The 22,744-nt window shown below is 47.5% G+C and overlaps 1 pseudogene; it reads right to left on the bottom strand.

Moving 5' to 3' along the window:
• Positions 1-13,563: 13,563 nt before the first annotated feature.
• Positions 13,564-17,776, bottom strand: LOC108298457 (annotated as a pseudogene).
• Positions 17,777-22,744: the final 4,968 nt, after the last annotated feature.

Below are 22,744 nucleotides of genomic sequence, written 5' to 3'. Positions count from 1 at the left end.
TTTTTTTTTTTAAATTAGCCAGGTGTGGTGGCAAGTGCCTGTAGTCCTAGCTACTTGGGAGGCTGAGCCTGGGAGGTCGAGGCTGCAGTGAGCCATGATCGCACCACTGCACTCCAGCCTGGGCAACAGCGTGAGGCCTTATCTCTTTAAAAAAACAAAACAAAACAAAACAAAACAAAAAACAATTAAATTACATTTGGGATGCTTTTCAATTGGCTTTATGTCAGTATGTTGAAAGAATTTTCAGGTCTATGAACATCAGATGAGTTAGAGGAGAGATACTAAATTGTTCCAACGACATCTCTCCGAGATGAGAAATGGCACGAGTAATAGTAAGAGCTGCTGACGCCCACTGAACCTCAACACCCAGCCACCTGGAACTGGACAAGCTACTCGCATTCAGGTCTGGTTGTTCTGACAAGATCAGAAGTTCGTGCAATGAATATTGTTTCTCCCCTCACTGAAATCTTGATTGCTCAGTTAAAACACATGTGAGTGCACACACATGAAGCAGAATATTGGGGTGACTAAATGCTAAGGGGTGAATCAGCTCAAATATCTTTAAACATTAAGAAAAACATTCAGCAGCATGGTCTACATATTTTGAAAAACAATCTTATCTTGCTTTCCCCTAATGTCAAACTGTTTATACAAAGTAATTTCCTCACTGAGGCAAGATTACTTTGGAGAGAACTGCTGCATTAGAAAGATTTTTGGAGTTTAGAAGCTGCTACTCCTGGAGAGAAGCTATGTTTGATGATGCTTTCCCCAAGAAACTAAGATGTTCTTAGTTATTCGGGTAACATTGTCAAGATGTGTTGAATGAGCTTAAGAAGGCTTTAGAGGACTCCAGCCTACTGCTTGTCTTCCCGGTTTTGTCCAAGAACATCTTGCAAATGCCACAATCCCAGCATTCGTAAAATTGTTGTAATGTTACCTAAACATGTGCAAACAAAAATAGGTGAAAACCGCTTAGATTTATAGAGCTTTTACAACGTTAAAAACCCCCAAACACAGCATTCTTTTCTCCTCACTGTGGCTTCAACAATGGATTTCTTGCTATTCTATTTTGCATGCAAATAGAGTTTCAGTTTCCCTCAGTGGAGTCTGTTTCCTGGGGTAAAAATAAAAGCTTGAGACCAGCCTTATAAAACACACTGGTTAGTGGTCTCTAGCATGACAGATGACAGACTGTCACAGAATTCCCATCTTCTTACAAAATGTACAGCTCTAAAACTCATATTGGGTCCTTTCTTGGGAACATGAATTAGTGCATCTCTCACCCGCATAAAAATTTATGTATGGTTCTATTTGCCTTTTCATTGATCTCTTTTATTTATCTATTTATTTCTACTTTTTAGAGATGAGGTCTAGCTCTGTTGCCCAGGCTGGAGTGCAGTGGTGCAATCTCAGCTCACTGCAGCCTCGAACTCCTGGGCTCAAGTGATATCCTCCCACCTCCGCCTTTCCAGTAGCTGTGACTACAGGCGCACCATCATGCCAATTAAGCTTTCTATTTTTTGTAGAGGTGGGGTCTTGCCATGTTGCCTAGGCTGGTCTTGAACTGCTGGTCTCATGCCATTCTCCCTCTAGAAGTGTTGTGACTATAGGTTCGTGTCACCACGGCTGGCTAATTTCATCTTTTCAAACTCGTTTTTCTCCCAAGCCCATCAGTAAGGATGTAGCTCATTTGCAGCAGGCGTGAGTCTCTCAGAGGGAAAAGCTTGCAATTTGTCAACTCTCTTATTTTTCTTTCAGAAAAGAAGGTGATCCAGCTCCCATCACGGTTAATGAGAAATGTTGGGCCTGGCACGGTGGCTCATGCCTGTCATCCCAGCACTTTGGGAGGCCAAGTCGGGTGGATCGCCTGAGGTCAGGAGTTCAAGACCAGCCAACATGGCGAAACCCCATCTCTACTAAAAATACAAAAATTAGTCGGGTAGGGCGGCGGGCACCTGTAATCCCAGCTACTCAGAGGCTGAGGCAGGAGAATCACTTGAACCTGGGAGGCGGAAGTTGCAGTGAACCGAGATGGTGCCACTGCACTCCAGCCTGGGCCATAGAGTGAGACACTTTTCAAAAAAAAAAGTGTTTGATCATTGATTGGCATGATCATTGCACAACACTGTTGTGCACTAAACACTAATTCACTGTTGCGAATGCACTAAATACCATCCAATTGCACAAAGTGGCTAAAATGGTAAATTGTAGGTTACCTGCCTCTTGCAACAATTAAAACAGAAAACTAAACTCAAAAAAAAAGGAAAAGGAAAAATGTCAGTAATCCTGACCCTGCATGGGAAGACAGAAGGCCAAGTTTATACTATTAAATTCTTATTCATTACCACCAAAAGAAATTGAGTTTATTAACCAAATAATTTTGTCCAGTCCTTTGCTTGATTCTATTTTCAGAAACGTTTATTTATTTATTTGATTGTAATTTTTTATTTATGTATGTTTTTGAGATGGAGTCTCACTCTGTCTCCCAAGCTGGAGTGCAGTGGTGCAATCTCAGCTCACTGCAACTTTTGCCTCCCGGGCTCAAGCGATTCTTTTGCCTCAGCCTCCCAAGTAGCTGGGATTACAGGTGCCTGCCACCACACCGGTTAATTTTTGTATTTTTAGTGGAGATATGGTTTCACCATGTTGGCCAGGCTTGTCTTGAACTCCTGACCTCAGGCGATCCGCCCGCCTCAGCCTCCCAAAGTGCTGGGATCACAGGCGTGAGCCACCACACCTGCCCCTTTGAAAAAATGTTTTAACTGAAAAAAACCTTTTGTTGAGAAAGGTTCTTGCTCTGTCACCCAGGCTGGAATGCAGTACTGTTGTTACAGCTCACTGCAGCCTTGACCTCCCAAGCTCAAGTCATCCTCTCACTGAAGCCTCCCAAATAGCTGGGACGACAGACATGTGCCACCATGCCTGGCTAATTTTCAAAAAACAAATTTTATTTTTTTTGAGACAGAGTCTTGCCCTGTTGCCCAGGCTGGAGTGCAATGGCTTGATCTTGGCTCACTGCAACCTCCGCCTACCGGGTTTAAGCGATTCTCCTGCCTCAGCCTCCTGAGTAGCTGGGATTTTAGGCACGTGCCACCAAGCCTGGCTAATTTTTTTTTTTTTAATCTTTAGTAGAGATGGGGGTTTCACTATGTTGGCCAGGCTGGTCTTGAACTCCTGACCTCATGATCTGCTCGCCTTGGCCTCCGAAAGTGCTGGGATTATGGGTGTGAGCCACTGTGCCCAGCCATGCCTGGCTAATTTTTAAATTTGTTATAGAAGCAAGGTCTTAACCACATTGCCCAGACTGGTCTTGCCCACTCCTGGACTCAAGTGATCCTCCCACCTCAACCTCCTCAAGTGTTGGGATTACAGGCGTGAGTCACCTTGCCTGGTCTTGGGGACCTTTCTTTTAATTTTCCCAAGCTCAGCAGTGGAAAGGAGGGGTGAGCATGAAAAAGCAGAGCCCATCTGGTCCTATAAACCTATGCCAAGTAGGGCGGACCCTCAAGCATCCCAGCCGATACCATACTCAGAGGAACAAACTCCTACCATGGGACCCCTAAGCCCTGCAGATACCCGACCACATCCCTGAGAAAATAATACTGCCTCTTTTTCATGACTAATTTCAGCTAGTACAGAGATGGGAGCTGCTGTCTTTGTAGACTGGGTGTAGGTCCTATTGTCAGATGTAGATACAGATGCAGTTCTAGAAAAAACTTTGAGCACAAGCAACAGCTCCAGGTGAGGTCAGAGTTTGGAGGCGGACATCCTGTGGCAAGCTCATGCCTTATCTTGGGTACAGTGCATTCCAGAGCTTTCCTGCAGCAGTAGCAGCAGCCTAGGATGTGATACTGAGACGTGGGTAGGTCCCTGGCCCAGCCTCTTCATTCAACAAAGAGAAAGGCAAGGTTCTGTTCCTGTAAGGAGCTGAAAAGAGAGAGAGAGAGAGAGAGAGAGAGAGAGAGAGAGAGAGACAGGCAGGGAAAAAGAAAGAAAAGAAAAGAAATGCAAGCTGCAAAATTGCTAAAGGCACAATAATTTAAAAAATTTTTATTTTGGTACAGACCAGGTCTCACCATGTTGCCTAGGTGGGTCTCCATCTCCTGGTCTCAAGCAGTCCCCCACCCGCACCTCCCACAGTGCTGGGATTACAGGCACGAGCCACCATGCCCAGCTGAAGACACATTTTTGAATGTTTTCAATGTGCAAAGAGTTGATTCTGTGTTCCCGAAGTGACAGAAGAAAATGGAAGGTTTGCAGATGCAAAATCAGAAACAGACATGCTGCTCGCTTACAGTAGTGTCGCCAGCAGCGTCAGCACCTAAAACATTTTTACATTTTATTTATTTATTTTGATTGACAAATAATAAGTGTACATATTCATGGAGTACCGGTTTTGATACACATAATGATAGTGATGAGATCAGGGTAGTTAGCACATCCATCATGTCTAACATGTATTCTTTCTCCCACCTCAGCCCCCGAAGTAGCTGGGATTACGGGCACGTGCCACCATGCTTGTCTAAGTTTTGTATTTTTAGTAGAGACGGGGTTTCGCCGTGTTGGCCAGGCTGGTCTGGAACTCCTGACCTCAAGTGATCCACCCACCTCGGTCTCCCAAAGTGCTGGGATTACAGGCGTGAGCCATGGTGCCTGGCCCATATATGTGTGTGTATGTGTGTATCTTTTTTGAGACAGGGTCTCACTCTGTCACCCAGGCTGGAATGCTATGGTGCCATCATAGCTCACTGCAGCCTCAACTGCCCAGACTCAAGCAATCCTACCTCAGCCTCTCAAGTAGCTGAGACTACAGACACAAGCCACAAGCCACCATGACTGGCTAATTTTGTATTTTTTGTAAAGACGGGGTTTCATCATGTTCCCCAGGCTGGTGTCTAACTCCTGGCCTCAAGTGAGCCTCCCACCTTGGCCTCCCAAAGTGTTGGTATTATAGGTGTAAGCCATTTCATCTGGCCTGTAATGTATCCTTTTAAACTATAGTTATTCTGTAGTGCTACAGAACACTAGAACGTATTCCTTCTATCTAGCTGAAATTTTCTTAGAAAAGGTGGCATGAAAACGATATCACTGTAATCCCGAAGAACCAATAAGAAATGAGATTTCAGAGTCACAGAGGACCTCCGGAGGAAAAGCGTCAGGAGCAGAATTTACTAGCTGTTGCTGTCCTGTACCCACCTGGCTCTCTGCCATCATGGGGAGCCATTATATTCGCAGTAGGAATTGTGGGGGTTTTGTTTGTTTTTTTGTTTGTTTTGAGAAATGGTCTCACTCTGTTGCCCAGGCTGGAGTGCAGGGGCACAGTCTTGGCTCACTGCAACCTCTGCCTCCGAGGTTCAAGCGATTCTCCTGCCTCAGCCTCCCAAGTAGCTGGGACTACAGGCACCCACTACCACACCTGGCTAATTTTTGTATTTTTAGTAGAGACAGGGTTTCACCTGTTGGCCAGGATGGTCTCGAACTCCTGACCTCACATAATCCACCCACCTCGGCCTCCCAAATTGTTGGGATTACAGGTGTGAGCCACAGTGCCTGGCTGTAATGATGGTTTTATCAGATGGGGAAATGTGTTTCCTTTAAGAGGTAGGTGGGAAATATTAGGTTGGTGCAAAAGTAATCGCAGTTTCCACCATGACTGTCAACGGCAATTGAATGATCTAAAGTTCCCATCGCGGACATATCCATGTGCTCGCAGTACGAGAACTGAAACAAGAAGGCAGAACATCGCCTTGCTCCCACTCTGCTGGAAAGTGCGTCTGGGACAATTCAGATTGTTTTGCCAGTCAGGGGTAGTGGCTCATGCCTGTAATCCCAGCTACTTGGGGGTCCAAGGCAAGAGGATGGCCAGGAGTTCAAGACCAGCCTGGGCAACATAGTAATACCCCTATCTTTACAAAACATATAAGAATTAGCCAGGCAGGGTTGGGTGCACTTGCAGTCCCAGCTACTCAAGAGGCTGAGGCAGGAGAATTGCGTGAACCCAGGAGGCGGAGGTCGCAGTGAGCCGAGATTGTGCCACTGCACTCCAGGCTGGGCAACAGAGTGAGACTCTGTCTCAAAAAAAAAACAAAAACAAAAACCAAACTTGTCTCATGCTTGCCTTTTTACCCCAGGAAAGAGACTCCATTGAGGGAAGCAGATAATATTTGCATAGAAAATAGTATAGCAAGAAATCCTTTTTTTTTTTTTTTTTTGAGATGGAGTCTGGTTCCTATCATGCAGGCTGGAGTGCAGTGGCACAGTCTTGGCTCACTGCAACCTTCACCTCCCAGGTTCAAGCAATTCTCCTTCCTCAGCCTCCCGAGTAGCTTGGATTACAGGCATGCGCCACCACACCTGGCTGATTTTTGCATTTTTAGTAGAGACAGGGTTTTGCCATGTTGGCCAGGCTGGTCTTGAACTCCTGACCTCAGCTGATCCACCCGCCTCGGTCTCCCAAAGTGTTAGAATTACAGTCATGAGCCACCACACCTGAGTCTCGCTCTGTCGTCCAGGCTGGAGTGCAGTGGCGAGATCTCAGGTCACTTCGGCCTCTACCTCCTCGGTTCAAGCGATCCTCCTGCCTCAGCCTCCCAAGTGACTGGGACCACAGGCAAGCACCACCACACCCAGCTAATTTTTGTATTTTTAGTAGAGAAAGGGTTTCGCCATGCTGGCCAGGCTGGTCTCGAACTCCTGACTTCAGGTGATCTGCCCACCTGGGCCTCCCAAAGTGCTGGGATTACAGGCATGAGGCACTATGCCTGGCCGAGATATCCATTGTTGAAATCACTCTACAGAAAGTAGTTTTTAATATAGAAACAAATAAATAAATGAATAAAAATAAAATGCCTCCTCTCATGTTACAGAAGGGGGGATGCCTCCACAGATTAGCTCTACCCAAATCTGCATGTCTGATTTCATTCAGCGGCCCTTTGGGGATCTTTTGGAAATCTGAAATTCTTTCCAGTTTCTCTGGACAGGCCCACAGACACGCTTCCCATTTCCCTGATAAAGCACGCCTGTGCAATGTTCAGCAGACTTCGGTTCCAGGCAGCTGTAGACAGCAGGTTAAATTCCTGCCTAGACTTGGCTTTGTTCTGTATCTGTCAGGACCTTCGTATCGCTGATCGTCCCCACTACATGAGGGTCTCTTGCCGTTCGTGTGTAGCATCAGGCTTGTCTGTGAAACTCGCATCCTCCTTCATCTCGCCTGGGATGAACTCATTCAGCAACATCCCAGACAAATGACAGTGAACGCTCCATTTGTACAGAGTGCTCCAGTTGATGATGTAAAAGCTTTCTTTTGTGACTGTTGGCACCAGAGAAATGCAAGCTGAGGACTTCCTGGCCTGTGTGTCATTTCCGTATCCGACGTTCAGTATCGTCTGGGTTACCTGTGTCTGTATGTCCCGGCATTCCTGCCTTCTGCAGCTATTTGCATCTCTCTTGTTCAAGTACCAGCTGGAATGTTTTCGGCACACTTTGGATACCTATGGTCTTTTCTGTCTTTATGCAGGACTATGACCTTATTGGTCAAGACTGTTCTGAATTCTAGTAATACCTCTTGTGCTTTGCAGGCAAATCATTCACTGACATTCCTTTTCTAATGCTCATGTACAGCTATAACTTTTGGAACTTTCATACGAAACAAAACACAAAACCCACGAACTGTCCCTTTTCCACCGCTATTATCTTCTTCCCAAAGATATTCTGCGCTCAGCTGAGTGTAGCAGTATTCTCGGCATGGAGACCAACTCAAAGATGCAATAGGACCTCAGGACTGCACAGATGTCCCACATGCCACAGTGGCAGTAAGTCCGTCTCCTGCTAGTGACTGTGTCAGTGCTTCCAGGAATGTGCTGTTACTTCTTCCAACAGGGTCAACATGGTTGTAATAATGTTACAATATTCACGTGTTTTCAAAACATTTAACTCACCATGCAGCTGTCTCAATAGCATCTGTTTGGAAAGATTTGTTCATTCTAAGACTTAAAAATGTCATGTGCTTTCTGGATGACTTCTGGACTCAAACATAATGTATTTCTCAATCTCTTTCTTTCCAATATAAAACTATCTTCAGGGCCAGGCGTGGTGGCTCACGCCTGTAATCCCAGCACTTCGCGAGGCCAGGGTGGATGGATCACATGAGGTCAGGAGTTTGAGACCAGCCAGGCCAACATGGTGAAACTCCGTCTCTAGTAAAAATACAAAAATTAGCTGCGCGTGGTGGCGCACACCTGTAGTCCCCGCTACTTGGGAGGCTGAGGCAGGAGAATCGCTTGAACCCAGGAGACAGAGATTGCAGTGAGCTGAGATCGTGCCAACACACTCCAGCCTGGGTCACAGAGGGAGACTCTGTCTCTAAATAAATAAATAAGTAAAATAAAACTACCTTCAAAACTCTGACTTTGTCAGGAAAAAGGCTAGTTCCCACCTGATGACACGTCTTGTTTTCAAACTGTTAGGATTCTGTGTCTTATATTGATTCTCCCAGATAAACTTTAACTTCACTTGGCCAAGTTCCCATGTTCACTTTGACGGGAGGATGCCACGGAATCAGCCGTGAAGAGCCAGCTGCTGAGGTACGGGTTTTCCTCCAATGCCAGGGCATCTGTTTTCCCATGTCCTTCAGCAGGTTTCAGTTTCCTTCGTATTAGTCCCATCTGATAAGTATTGATGACTAACTGGACAGGAGCCGTGAAACACTGTGATTTATGGATGAGACATAGTGCGTACCCTCTTATCGCTCCCCTAGAATCACAGCAATTGAGCAAGTCCTAAGATAACTCTAACCCACCCATCACTTTATACACACTGGTTTCCAAATCTCTCAATTGGCATCTTTTATGAAATCATCTATCGTGTGTTCTGAGGTCTGGTTCACCATTACAAGAAAATTATTCATGCTTGTAGGAGAAGGAGAATCACATTAAAAATGAAGTTTCTAGGAACTCCATCTGCCAGTATTTTTATATTTTCTCATCATTTTACATTATCTTTTTATATCTGTAAGACTGGAGTGTATTATAAAATTTGGATTGCTGCCTATATATCTTAAGATGTAACCACAGTTTTCTCACCCTGTTCACTGTTTATGAAGAGTCTGAGGATTTCCTCACATAAACAAACCAGCAGAAATGCATGCCTTCTCCTAGTTTAAGGTGCTGAAGGCATTGCCTTGCCCCACTGCTAAATTTGACTGGCCTTAAAAAACTAACAAATGAACGAACAAACGAACTAAGTTGAATACTGGGTAACTAGGCTGGGCACGGTGGCTCGTACCTGTCATTTCAACACTTTATGAGGATCACCTGAGTCCAGGAGTTCTAGATCAGCCTGGGCAACATGGTCAGATCTCATCTCTACTAAAAAATTTTTAAAAATTAGCCAGGTATAGGGCCAGGCGTGGTGGCTCACGCCTGTAATCCCAGCACTTTGGGAGGCTGAGGTAGGGGAATCCTGAGGTCAGGGGTTTGATACCAACCTGGTCAACATAGCAAAACCCCATCTCTACTAAAAATACAAAAATTAGCTGGGCGTGGTGACAGGTGCCTGTAATTCCAGCTACTCGGGAGGCTGAGGCAGGAGAATCGCTTGAACCCGGGAGGTGGAGATTGCAGTGAGCCGAGATCGCACCACTGCACTCCAGCCCAGGTGACAGTGCGAGATTCCGTCTAAAAAAAAAAAAAAAGCCAGGTGTGGTGGTGCGTGCTTGTAGTCCCAGTTACTCAGGAGTCTGAGGTGGAAGGATTGCTTGAGCCTAGGAGTTTGGGCTGCAGAGAGCTATGACTGTGGCACTGTACTCCAGCCTGGGCAAGAGAGCGAGACCCTGTCTCAAAATAAATAAATAAGTAAGTAAATAAATAAATAAATAAAAAGGTAATTATAACCATGAAACTTTTGCTGAATTCTGGAGTTCAGTTATGAAAAATAATTTCCTAGATATAAAATGAGTGAACTAACACATAATAATTACTTCTAATGCCCTAAGCTTTGTCCTAATTAACATTACAGCCAGAAGCGTATACGAATCCTGTCATCAGTATGGAACACTTCATCTTCCCTTTTTTTTTTTTTTTAGACGGGGTTTCACCATGTTGGTCAGGCTGGTCTTGAACTCCCGACCTCAGGTGATCCGCCCGCCTTGGCCTCCAAAGTGCTTGGATTACAGGCGTGAGCCACCACACCCGGCCAAAAAACAAACAAAAAAAACCCCAAAAAAACAGGAGCGCTTTAAAAGATACAAAGAGTGACCCTCCCCTCACCTGTAACACTTCATCTTCCTAGTATTTGGTAGATTCAAACAAACAACTGCCACACTTTTTCTTAGTTGCATTTCTTTGACAGCTTCCCTCCCTCCCTCCCTCCCTTCTTTTTCTTTCACGGGGTCTTGCTCTGTCTCCCATACTGGAGTGCAGTGGTGCAATCAGGTGTCACTGCAGCCTTGACCTCCTGGGCCCAAGTGATTCTCCTACCTCAACCTCCTGAGTAGCTGAGACTATAGGCACACACCACCACACCCAGCTAATTCTTTTCATTTTTATTTTTTGTAAAGATGGGTCTCACTATGTCTGTGAGGGAGACTCAGTTAAGAGTTTTCACACACTTCTTTGCTTTCCCACATTGAGATTACAGGGATGTAACTATTTAAAGGAAACCTCATTAACATAGTACAGAACACAATGATGGGTGCTCATGGTTAACTTACTGTCTTTTCCTTTTGAAATGGAGAAGGGGGTCTCACTATGTTGCCCAGGCTGCTCTCAAACTCCCGGCCTCAACTGATCCTCCCATCTCAGTTTCCCAAGTCTCTGGGATTATAGGCAAGTGCCACCACATCCAGCCAATTACAATTTTCTTTTGTAGAGATGAGGTCTTGGTATGTGTTGCCCAGGCTGGTCTTAAACTCCTAGGCTCAAGCGATCCTCCTGCCTTGGCCTCCCAAAGTGCTGGGATGACAGGTGTGAGCCACTGCAGCCACGCTATGATTCATTGGCTCTCAAGTCATCTTGCTTACTGAGTTACTTCCCTACACATCATTACTAGTATTCTTTGAGTAAAATGTTACCTGTGACATTCAAATCTGGCAATCCAGTTCAACAACAACACAAACACATGCCATTAGCTTCCCTTTTGAAGAAGGATTTTTCTTTCTGGTGTTTTTGTTTACCACTTTGGAAAAATTATTCACCTGCATTCCTTCAATACCATAGTGTACGTTTTCCATAAACTTCACCAGCACCCCAGAAGTAAAAACACTCATGTATCTCTTGGATGCAGAGTAAACTCAGGCCACTTTAATTACAGGCTCATCCAGGCATTTCCTAATGAATGGTTACCAGAGAAGACAACGATCGCATCCTCAATGCTTTCTATTGGATTTTCTTTGGAATCGCTCAAGAAAAGCCTCCAAATAAACTGGCATGTTTAGAAACATTATTTTTAGAAGTCAGAGCTTGATACATGAATAAAATCGCTTTGATTGCATTCTATGCAGATTTTTAAAACTTCAGTTTGTAAAAAGAGTGGCTTAGGGTTTTGTTTTATGTTATGAATTTTAACTAAATGATGTTCTGTCCAACTATAACATTTGGCTGCCCAGGGTTTCACTAAGGATGAATTAATCCCTATAAACCCATTTAGAATTCAAGACCCTCTAACTTGGAAACAGTATAATACACACATGGAAAATTTCATGTTACTCAGAAGAAAGAGCAGTTCTATAATTTTTCATTTTTTTCCAAAAGTTGCTTTTTGTTTGTTTTGTCTTGTTTTCTTTTAGCTTTTAAGTTCAGAGGTGCATGTTCAGGTTCGTCACATAAGTACATTTGTGTCACGGGGGCTTGTTGTACAGATAATCTCACCACCCGGGTATGAAGCCTAGGGCCCTTAGTTATCTTTCCCGATCTGCTCCCTCCTCCCACCCTCCACACTCCAAAATGCCCCAGTGTCTGTTGCTCCCCTCTACGTGTCCGTGTGTTCTCATCATTTAGCTTCCATTTATAAATGAGAACATGCAGTATGTGGTTTTCTGTTCCTGTGTTACTTTGCTAACGATAATGGCCTCCAGCTCCATCCATGTCCCTGCAAAGGACATAATCTTGTTTTTTTTTTTTTTTTTTGACAAGGTCTCACTCTGTTGCCCAGAATGGAATGCAGTTGCACAATCACAGCTCATGCAGCCTTGACCTCCCGGGCCCAAGTGATCCTCCCATCTCAGCCTCCCAAGTAGCTGGGACTATAGGTGTGTACCACCAGGCTTGGCTAATGCTTAAATTTTTTGTAGAGATGCAGTCTCACCATGTCTGCCAGGCTGGTCTCAAACTCGTGGCCTCAAGCAATCCAAGAGGACATTTCTAAATGAGCCTCAGCCTAAAGATGTTGCCCAGCTTGAAAACACATGTGGGAAGGATCAGGGCCCTCCTTCAACAAGTAAAGTTTGAGCTGTTTTTAAAAGGTATCCCACTGGACATTATTATTATTACTATTATTATTTTTGAGACAGAGTTTTGCTCTTGTTGTCCAGGCTGGAGTGAAATGGTGCTATCTCAGCTCACTGCAATGTCCACCTCCTGGGTTCAAGCGATTCTCCTGCCTCAGGCTCCCAAGTAGCTGGGACTACAGGCATGCACTACCACGCTTGGCTAATTTGGTATTTTTAGTGCAGATGGGTTTTCACCATGTTGGTGAGGCTGGTCTCGAACTCCTGACCTCAAGTGATTCACCCGCCTCGGCCTCCCAAAGTGCTGGGATTACAGGTGTGAGCGACCACACCCAGCCCCATTGGACATTATATCTCTAGAGAATCAGGCCCTGAAAAATGGCAGAGAAGGTGGCTTCTAAAACTGGGAATGATGGTGTTTCAGCTGGGCTAAGACCACAGCAGGTCTCTGATAACTGTGGTTATACATACAATTATAAAATCAATTTCATCATCCTTGATTAGTCACAGTGGGCTTGGCCCCATCAGCAGAGGCAGAAGTACAGAGGATTGTACTGGAATGTAGCCAACTCCTAGGCTATAGCGAAGTCCAAACATGTAAAGCCAAAACAAACCCATGATGGTACCATCCTGTGACAAGGAACAAAACAAGAAGGAAAGATTGCAAAGCTAACAACAGTGAATCAGTCCTTGTAAGGAACATGCTAGGCATTGGGGATGACTCAATGATGCACGAATATACTCAAGCACCAATAAATGGCTCATCTGAGAAAATGAGAATGAACTATGTTGAGCATGAGAAAAGATCGATTCTATTCCTGGAACACAGTTGGCACTCAACCAAGGGCATTACCGTAATTATGGTAAGATCTGAGTACTGAAATTTGAAACCATATTACTGTAACTAAACATCTATCAGAATTCCCTGCCTGCCTTCTAAGACCAAATCATAGGTGGGTATATCCTCAGGCAATGATAGAGTTTCCATCCCTGGCTCAATCTAGACAGGAATTGATCACTGTATTGCTTGGAGGACCCCTTTCCAGATGCCCTGGAAAGACCTCTTCCAGCTTGGTCAAATAACAAAGTATTGGGGCACTCTGTATTTCTGAAGCATATGTTTTTATTGTTGTTGTTTAGTTCATGTCTTTTATTAACTCATACACAGTTTTTTTCTGGTTTGTTGAAGCAGTAAGTCAGACAACATTTGCCACAATAATGTCTGTCAAAGTGGCTTGCCATAAACACTCCAGCCCCACGGTTATCAGAACAGCACTAATTTTGCCATTCTCATCCACCTTATAATATTTCAGGACAGCCAGCTTCACCTTCTTTCTCTTGTGCTGATTCTCCTTGGGAGTAATGTAAGACTTCTTCCTCTTCTTAGCACCACCACGAAGTCTCAACACAAGATGAAGAGTGGACTCCTTTAGAATGTTGCAGTCAGACAAAGTACGTCCATCTTCCAGCTGCTTGCCAGCAAAGATCAGTCTTTGCTGGAGGAATTCTTTCCTTATCCTGGATCTTGGCCTTTACATTTTCTGTCGTATCCAAGGGTTCAACCTTCAGGGTGATGGTCTTCCTTGTTGGGGTTTTCACGAAAATCTGCATTTTGGTGGCAGCTCCAGCACAGATGGCAGATCAAAAAGGAAGCTGAAGCATATGTTTAGATTGATAAGTTGCAACATAAATATACACACACACACACACACACATATACACACATATACATATATATGTTTAACTCAGAATACATATATATGTATGTGTGTATATATGTCTGTGAAGGTGGCTAAACACTTCATATATATATATATATATATACACACACTAGAATACATATTCTATAAAATATACTAGAATATATATTTACATGTTTTTATACATATACATAAATTGTAAAGTTTGTGATAGTAACTGCCTACTTTCTTATTTTTTATCTCAGTACATATATTTCTCAAAGAACTAAGAATAGAACTATCATTCAATCCAGTAATGCCACTACTGGGTATCTACCCAAAGGGAAAGAAATCATCATATCAGAAAGACAGCTGTACTTGTATTTATTTATTTACTTTTTTGAGATGGAGTCTTGCTCTGTTGCCCAGGCTGGAGGACAATGGTGTGATCTCAGCTCACTGCAATGTCTGCTTCCTGGGTTCAAGCAATTCTCCTGCCTTAGTCTCCTAAGTAGCTGGGATTGCAGGCGTGTGTCACCACGCCCAGCTAATTTTGTATTTTTAGTAGATATGGGGTTTCACCATGTTGGTCAGGCTGGTCTTGAACTCCTGACCTCAGGTGATTCACTTGCCTTGGCCTCCCAACGTTCTGGTATTACAGGCGTGAGCCACTATGCCTCACCACCTGTATGTCAATCACAGTGCTATTCGAAATAGCAAAGATATAGAACTAACCCCAGTGTCCATCAATGGATGACTAGATAAATAAAATGGTTTTTTTGTTTGTTTGTTTTGTTTTTTTCTTGAGACAGTCTTGCTCTTGTTGCCCAGGCTGGAGTGCAGTGGCATGATCTTGGCTCACTGCAACTTCTGCCTCCTGGGCTCAAGCAATTCTCCTGCCTCAGCCTCCCTAGTAGCTGGGATTACAGGCACCCGCCACCATGCCCACCTAATTTTTGTATTTTTAGTAGAGACGGGGTTTCACCATGTCGGCCAGGCTGGTCTTGAACTCCTAACCTCATGTGAACCACCCGCCTTGGCCTCCCAAAGTGCTGGGATCACAGGTGTGAAACACCGCACCTGGACAAGAATATGTTTTACACACACACACACACACACACACACACCCCCCATGGAATACTATGCAGCCATAAAAGAGAATGAAATATATCTTTTGCAGCAACATGGATGGAAGTGGAGGCCATTATCTTAAGCAAAATTACTTAGAAACAGAAAATCTACACTTGTACCTCCTCAATATATAAAAATGAAAAAGTAAAAAATAAAAATAGAACAAAAAAGATTTTATCTTGACATATATAGAAATATATATATTTTATACATCATTTATGCAAAATATATACACATACACATACACAAATATGTAACATATATTTAACTCAGTATATGTTATATGTAATTGATATTTTATATACATTATATACATACACATACACAAACACACACATACAGTATACATGCTTAAAGAGTGATCAGCTCCCTTCACAGATGCTCTCACTGTGTTGCCCAGGCTGGAGGGCAGTGGCACAGTCATAGCTCACTGCAGCCTTGACCTCCTGGGCTCAAGGCATCCTCATGCCTTTGTCTCTGAATGTGCTGGGATTATAGGTGAGCACCACCACAACTGACTAGTTAAAAATTTTTTTTGGTAGGGATGAGGGGGGCTTCCAATGTTGCCCAGACTGATCTCAAACCCGAGCCTCCGAACGTGCTGAGATCACAGGTGTGAGCCACTGCGCTCGGCCAGATGGTACAATTTTGATTCCTCTCATATTTAACAACACCTGCACCTATCATTGTATTGAATTTATACCTCACTGGGTTGGGGACTCATTCCTCCAGAATGGCAGAGGTCAGCATTTCCTCACTCCACCGAAAAATAATGCTGCTTCATTAAGGCAGTAATGACCCTTCCATGCTTAACTTACAGGGATTTTCCTTTTTTGTCTCTCAAGTAACAGGCTGTGGTTTCAGAAGGATTTTTATGATTTTTCCAGATGAAAGCTGCTTTGTGAAGCAAAATGTTATGAAATGTGCAGGGCATATTTGTAAGAGGTAGCTACGTGGTCAAGGTCAGGGTGGGATAGGTGGAATTAGACCAACGAGCAGACCCAGCAGGGAACACTGCAAATCTGTGCCATGCTTTTCTTCTTGGGTGCAATTTGCAGGCAAAGGCATGTGCTTAATTGGGTGTGAAACCTGGGCCATGATTAAAAGGACTTTATGAGCCCACATGCATTTCCAAGGTAAGGCCCTCGTGGAGAGGGCGCGCCTTTCACGGGGAGACATGAACTTGTCCTGAGTGCACGTTCCTGGCTGGCCCTGAACCCCTCAGTCAGGCAGGGCTTGTCAGGGCTGTGTTGTGTCCTAACAAGGCTCAGGGGATGGCGGGGGCCTGCTGGTGTTGCATGTGTTTTGCATTCCAGCTCAGGATTTTGCAGAGCATGGAGAGCAGGTGTCACCCCGGCGGAGAAATGCCACCCACAAAATGCAGGTGCGGGCTGAGGCGAGGCTGGCAGCTAGGGGCCAGAAATCCAAACCCTGAGCCGCGTTCAGACTTCCTGAAGCCCCCTCCCTGTTAGCCGCGCAAAATGGCTTGGCCTGGTCCCCTTAAAAATGTGTCCATTCTGACTTAGAGGCCTCTTTGCCTCTCGGAAAGCCCCGGTGACCAGAGGACTGAGGGACTGGAGATCCCCACCAGTCGTAGAATCGCTGAGATTCCTCAAAATAAGGGGGTTTGCAGTTTGACCCCTTGCTGCTCAAAGTGTGTTCCGCGAACCGGCAGCCCGGGCCGCCCTGGTCGCGGGTCAGGAGCGCAGCGTCCAGGCCGTGCCAGGCCCGCACGCTGAAGCACTGTCTGTATTTCCCTAGGGAAAGGGGTGCCCAAATGTCTAGTAATATTTTCATTTCAAATCCACAAGCATAGGGTTTTAAAATATAAGCATGTCCCACTGAACTCCAGCTTGGCCAACAGAGTAAAAAAAAAAAAAAAAAAAAAAAAAAAAAATCTTTGCGTTTCTAAAATTGAAATGCGTCTGCACAATTCTTTAACGAGTTGTCGCCCGGGTGTTTAAACCAGTGGCCAATCAAGTTTCACGTGCTACATTGGTCGGGCGATCTCTCAAATCTGCCTTTCCCTAGTTCTTTAAAGAAATGTTTATTTGGAAAGAATTCTAGATCCACAGGAAGCTGCAAAGAAACGCACCGGGTCACACCCACCCTTCCCCACCCCTTCCAAGTAGAAATCTGGAATCACCGGAGTCCTACAGCAAAACCAGGACGCTGACCTCGTCCCCCAGACCCCGCAGCCCCTCGTGGAGATCCGCGCCTCCTGAGGGGCCAGGCGAATCAGAGCCCCTCTCCTCACCAAACGTCAATTTCAGTTTTTATTTCTGAACTTCACTTTTGCTGAGCCACGCACTCCCTGTTCCCGGGCCCTCCGGGTCCCCCGGCCCTCTCGCCTCCCCATCTTATGGGCTTGGGCGCAGCGACCCGGGTGGCCCGCCTGCGCGTCCCCAGGAAGAGGTCGGCCTGGGTGCCATCCCAGGGACGCCCCGGGAGCGGAGGGGCCAGCGCAGCGCCTACCCTCGGTGGCCAGAGCCACCCGCAAGTCCGGGTCTCCGGCTCCTGGGCGGGGTCGCGGCGGGGGCGGAGCGCGCGCGAAGGCGACGCCCCCAGCCCAGCGGCCGGGTGGGGGCGGGGAGAGGCGCGGTCACGCCCAGGCGGCTTACGCCCGCCCCATCAGCGCCCACGCTGCAGCTGAGCAGAAGTAGGCGGCGTACGCGACTTCGGGAATGCGCAGGGCCCCCGCCTCGCCCCCCCAGCCCGGGCCGCGGCCCCCGCCTTCTCCGCCGCCGCCCGGCGCTCCGTGCCCGCCCCCCGAGGCCGGCGGCTGCTCCCACCCGGGGCTGCTGATGTTTGTGCCGTGAGCACCGCCCAGCCATTGTCCCTGCCACTCCGTCAGCCGCTCCGGGCCGCGCACCGGGAGGCGAGGGCGCGCATGGGGAGCCTCCGTTGATGCCGCCGCCGCCGCCGCGCCGCCCTCCGAGGCTGCCTCCCGGGAATCCCGGCTCCCTGAGCGCTCCGGCCCCGCCCGGCGCCCCGGACCTGAGTGCGTCCCCATGGAGGCGCCCGGGCTGGCCGAGGCGGCCGCGGCGGAGAGCGACCCCCGAGAGGTGGCGGGAGGGAGCCCCGACGGGGCGCCCGCACTCTGCCCCAGCCCCGAGGCGCGGTCGCCAGAGTCGCCCGCCTACCGGCTGCAGGACTTCGACACGCTGGCCACCGTGGGTGAGTGAGTGTGCTCGGGGACTCGGCCCGCAGGGGCGCGCGGCGCGACCGGGACGCCGTCGTAGGACAAAGGGCGCCGGGTGCCGGCCTCATGGGGAGGGCCCCGCCCCGCCGCTCCGGCTCGGGGTTCCCGTTCGGGGCTGCCCTTGCGCCCTGGGTCTCCCCGGGGGGTGCTCGGAGAAGTGGAGCGCACCCCCCAGCCCAGGCAGTTCCCCCGACCGGCCAGTGCCTTCCCTGGAACGCCGACGGCTCGACGGCTCCTCTCGGAGACCACCGTCCACCCCCAGCACACACAGCACCCCGGGGCCTGGGCCGCCCAACGTCACAAAACTTCCTGCGGGTCACCGCGCCTGGGGGAGCTCCTTCGCCCTCCCAGGCAGCGGCCCCACGGACACGGGTGGGGTCCGAAGGCCCCAGCGGGCCACCCCCAGGCCAGTCTCCCTGTGTGCCCAGCGGCAGGGTCCTCGGTGGGGAATGCACACATTTCTCCAGGGGCTGCGGGAGCAGCTGGCCTCCGGGAACAGGTGTCCCGTGCTCTGTGGGGACTTGGACAGTGGCGTTGGGGACGGATCCTAACATTTCCTGATACTACCTGTGCTTTTGGTCTCGTGTGTCTGAAGTGGGTAATTCTTGTATTGGAGACTTCCTCCGTTTCCTTTGTCCTCTGCCTTTGAACTTAACCCCGAATGGGCAGCTTGACATAGAGGTTTCGAGTTATCTGTGCGCTTGGATCCGGACACGTGCTGTTTATGGGGCAGCCCTGAGTGGGTCAGAATGTCCCAACCGAACGTGGGCGCTGGATTTAAACAGTTGGCACCGGTCCGCCTGTGCCTCTTAGGGACTCCATATGGCTACGTGGGGAGTTGGTTGTCAATAAAATAAATGGAGAGCGGAGCGGGGTGTCCTGCCTGTGTTGGTGTGGCAGGAGGTCTAAGGCCCCCTGACTCCTGTTTGTCCTCCCATTTGGAAAGGAGGAAGCTGGGCTGGGAAGCCTAAGGACTCGAGGTCATAGCTTCTGGCTTAGGAAGACCAGCGGGCATAGCTCAGGTGCCTTCAGAACCACTGAGGAAGAGGAGACTTCACTTCCTTCAGTGACCTCTTTGCCACCTAGGCCTTGAGGAAGAAGGAAGGAGTTTGGAAGGACAGAGTGAGAGGAGGCCCTCTCTCTTTCACCTCTCCCTCCCTCCCCGCCTCTTTCTATCTCTCTCTGTCTGTTTCTCTGTCTCTCTCTCCCTCTTTCTGTCTCTCTGTTCGTGTCTCTCTGCATTTCTCCTCCTCTGTCTCTCAGTGTCTCTCTCCCTGTCCCCTTCCTGTCCTGGTTTCCCTGTCTCTGTTTCTGTCTCCCTCCCTCCTCTCTCTCTGCCATGCCCCTTCTCTTGGTCCCCCTGAAAGCTGTCCTGGGCTAATCTGAGAGCAGGGTGTGCTTTGCAGGGAAAGAAGGGCGGGGCAGGAACCCTGGCTAGTGCAGCTGCCACAGTAGGTGGAAATACAACTCAACAGGGGAAAATTGATGAGGTCCAGCTGTTCCTTGGCACTCAGCACCAGCGTTCATCATTCTTCGGGGGTGCCCGCATGGGTCCCTTGGGAAAGGTGGAGCGCCCCAGCTCCCCAGGCTGGAGGCCGGGTTAGAGAGCAGGATGTGGGCAGGAGGGCGGCGGAGGTGAGGGGTTCTGGTGCCACAGGGGACCACTCAGTTTGACGTAAAGTCAGCTTAGGGTGCCCAGCGGGTAACCTCATCCTTAAAAATAGAGTGTCACTGCCTCTGGGGACCAAGCTGGCTAAGCGAGGAAGTCAGCTTTTTTTTTTTTTCAGTCCAGTCAGTGCTCTCTTAATGAGGATGATGCTCCTTTCTCAAGGATAACTTCCTGTGGGCTCCAAGGGTGTGACAGGAGAGCTAGGTATTCCACACTCATTGGACAACAGGGGACCAGGACCCAGGGGTGTGTGTGTGTGTGTGTGTGCGCGTGTGTGTGTGTGCGCATGTCTGGAACACTCATGACAACTTCACAGCTTTGGTGACATTATCTACAGCCTTTTATCCGAGCCCCTTTCTTTATTGTTGGTTAAAGAACAATCTAAGAGTGATTCACCTAAAAAAATTAGAATACATTTTAAAAAATCCTAAGCCTTTTAGAGCCTTTGTGATTGTGCCTCTGAGCCACAATCTACAGCAGCTTTGGAGGGTTTTATAAGGCGTGATGGGGAAGAGTGAGGGGCGAGCTGGAGTCTCGGTCTGGAGGTGGAACCAGTCTGGGTGGACGTGACTTCTCTTCATCCTGAGCTGTCACTGCAGGCACATAAGTTTGCTTTTAAGTGCTCTTTCTCCTCATTCCTAATTCTCTCAGGCCCCAAACAAGTACCCCCCAGGAGTACTGAACTTTTTGGGGAGTGGGCAGAGGGCATCTCTATGCAGACTGCCTGTTGAGCAATCCTACTTTTTAAGCCAGTCACAAGCTGGGCGTGGTGGCTCATGTCTGTAGTCCTAGCACTTTGGGAGGCCAAGGCAGGTGGATCACTTTTGCTCAGGAGTTCGAGACCAGCCTGACAAACACGGCCAAACCCTGTTTCCACTGAAAAAATACAAAAATTAGCCAGACGTGGTGGGCGCCTGTAATCCCAGCCACTTGGGAGGCTGAAGCGGGGCCAGGAGGTGGAGGTTGCAGCGAGCCGAGATCGCACCACTACACTCCAGCCTTGGGTGTTGGAGGGAAAACAAAAAGATTGACCAGTTTTCCTGAAGCTCGGGTAGCTAGGAAGGAAGTGCAGTTTGCAGTTGTGAAAAATCTGATAATGGGATTTTTTTTTTTTTTTCTTTTTTGTGCATGAAGGGATTCTGGAGTATGTCTGGTTTAAAGGCTGATTTAATACTTTTAGGATATTTGCATCAGAACAGCCATACTACTCCTTAGAGGAAAAAATGGTTTCTAATCTGGTTATTCAGATTTCTTGTTCACATAACCAAGCCATGCTTGCTCCTAAGAGAGAGAACAATTGTGCTTTAAAAAAAGAAAATTGAGGGCCAGGTACAGTGGCGTGTGCCTGTAGTCCCAGCTATTCGGGGGGTCGCGGTGGGAGGATGGCTTGAGACCAGGAGTTCCAGACCAGCCTGGGCAACATAGCGAGACCTGCATCTCTTAAAAAAAGAAAAATAGTAATAATAGTTAGCTGATCATGGTGGCGTGTACCTCCTGTAATCTTCGTTACCTGGGAATCTGCGGCAAGAGGCTCAGTTGAGCCCTGGAGGTCAAGGCTGCAGCCAACCGTAATCGCACCACTGTCCTCCAGCCTGGGCGATAGAGTGAAACGCTCTCTCTAAAAAATAAAATTAAAAAAATTATATTTTGGAAATGAGAAACTTACACGACGTAGAGAGAAGAGGATGACTCTGTGCAGCCGTCAACCAGCCTTATTTTGTCAGTCTTCCTACTTACGATGACCACTTGAGAATTACTTTCTCTATATATCAGATAAAAAATACTTAGGTTTTATTCCAAAAACATCCTTATCGAATCATTTGGCTCATCAAGCGAGCCAGTGCTCGCTTCTTCTGGGCACTCCGGTGTTAGCCTGCCAGGAGGGAGGTAACTCAGGTGACGGTGGCCAGTCCTTGGATCCACATTTCATTTTCCTTTTCTCAACCTACTTCTGCACTGACTCATCTAAAGAAAAGGGAAGTACTAACAACCTGTCCTACACGGTTTCTATGAGTAAGATTCCAAAGTTCCCGGATCCCTATTAAAAGTATATATATTTTGAAATACAGACTCAGCAGATTTCAGAATAGGACCTGGAGTCTCATGCACTTCAGCCAGCTTCCCCATGGTGACTTCTTCGTATCTGTGGGACAATGTCAGAACCATGTCATTGGCATTGGTATGTCCCTATTAAAGAGAACACACACCTCGTTCAGCTTTTTTGTTTGTTTGTTTTTGAGACAGGGTTTCACTCTGTTGCCCAGTCTGGAGTGCAGTGGCGCAATCTTTGCCCACTCCAGCCTTGAACTCCTGGCCTCAAGCAATCCTCCCACCTCAGCCTCCCAAGTAGCTGGAACTATAGGCATGCGTCACCATACCTGGCTAATTTGCTTAGTGGCAGAGTCTTGTTATGTTGACCAGGTCTTACGCTCCTGCTGCCTCAAGCGAGCCTCCTGCCTCAGCCTCCCAAAGTGCTGGGATTGTATACAGGCATGAGCCATCGCACTGGCTTCTGTTTGCGAGTGTGTGTCCGTGTAGAGTTCTATGCAGTTTTGCCCAGCGTGTGGATTTGGGCAGCCACCACCCTGTAAACCATGGTGCAGAATGAATTCCCCCACCAC

Source organism: Cebus imitator, unplaced genomic scaffold (assembly GCF_001604975.1).
Source record: "Cebus imitator isolate Cc_AM_T3 unplaced genomic scaffold, Cebus_imitator-1.0 Scaffold965, whole genome shotgun sequence".
NCBI classification, from domain to species: Eukaryota; Metazoa; Chordata; class Mammalia; order Primates; family Cebidae; genus Cebus; species Cebus imitator.
The sequence above is the reverse complement of the archived record's forward strand: the minus strand, read 5'-3'. Positions and strand labels throughout refer to the sequence as shown.